Raw genomic sequence first — 1,109 nt, 5'->3', positions numbered from 1 at the left:
TCATGGGTTCAAGCAATTCTCCTGCCTCAGTCTCCTGGGTAGCTGGAATTACAGGCGTGTGCCACCACACCCAGCTAATTTTTGCATTTTTAGTAGAGACGGGTTTCACCACGCTGGCCAGGCTGGTCTCAAATTCCTGACCTCAAGTGATCTGCTTGCCTTGGCCTCCCAAGGTGCTGAGATTACAGGCGTGAGCCACAGTGCCTGGCCTATTTTTTAATATTTTCATTATATGTTGATAATTGATAGTAAATGTTTTTAATATCTAGACCAAAAATTTAAAAGTAATGCAACAATTCAGTGATTAAGAGCACTTTGTTCAGTTTCAAATTATTTTTGCAGTCCCACACTGTCATCTAAAATGAGAACTGCACCTCCCAAACTCCTTCAGGTGACTTAATTAGTGTTTCAGTGACTTCTTCATTGTCTCTTCTGACCTTCAGGTCCCTCATAGGTTAAACACATCTGCATATTTGGTACGTTTTTCTTATGAGTTTCTGGAGCTGCTGCAGGTCTCAGTTCTTGCTAAATTGTCAGATACTGATACTCATAGTCTAATGAGCTGTGTGAAGAATAGTATACAAGATAGCAGGTAGCAACAGCGATTGGATTGAAAAGTATTCCTTGAGTACCTACTATATACCAGGTACTGGTGTTAGGTTTTGGAGATAAATAACATTAGGTCCCCTGTGTTTTTTTTTGTTTTTTTTTTTCCCCCTTCACAGCCTATAAAGGGCAGACAGATGAAAGGATAATGGAAGAAGTTATAAAGAATGTCATAGAAGAATTTTTAATAAGCGCTACAGATAATTTGAAACTCTTTTAGGATGTTGCAGAATTCTGTGCTGTTTTCTATGATGTTGGAGACACCATAAAAAGAAATGACTCAAGGGACTTGGTGGGAACGAGATACACCAGTTGAGCTTCTGTATGTGGGTCAGGTGGCAGCATGTTGAGTTATATACCATACACAAAGGTTTTTTTTTTAATGCAGATAATACGTCATAGAACATATACTTGGGCAGCAGGTTCCACACTGATTATAATCTATGACAGACTACTTTTTTTTTTTTTTTTTCCCTCAGGTAGAATCTTGTTCTGTTGCCCAG

Source organism: Cebus imitator, unplaced genomic scaffold (assembly GCF_001604975.1).
Source record: "Cebus imitator isolate Cc_AM_T3 unplaced genomic scaffold, Cebus_imitator-1.0 Scaffold300, whole genome shotgun sequence".
Lineage (NCBI taxonomy): Eukaryota > Metazoa > Chordata > Mammalia > Primates > Cebidae > Cebus > Cebus imitator.
The sequence above is the reverse complement of the archived record's forward strand: the minus strand, read 5'-3'. Positions refer to the sequence as shown.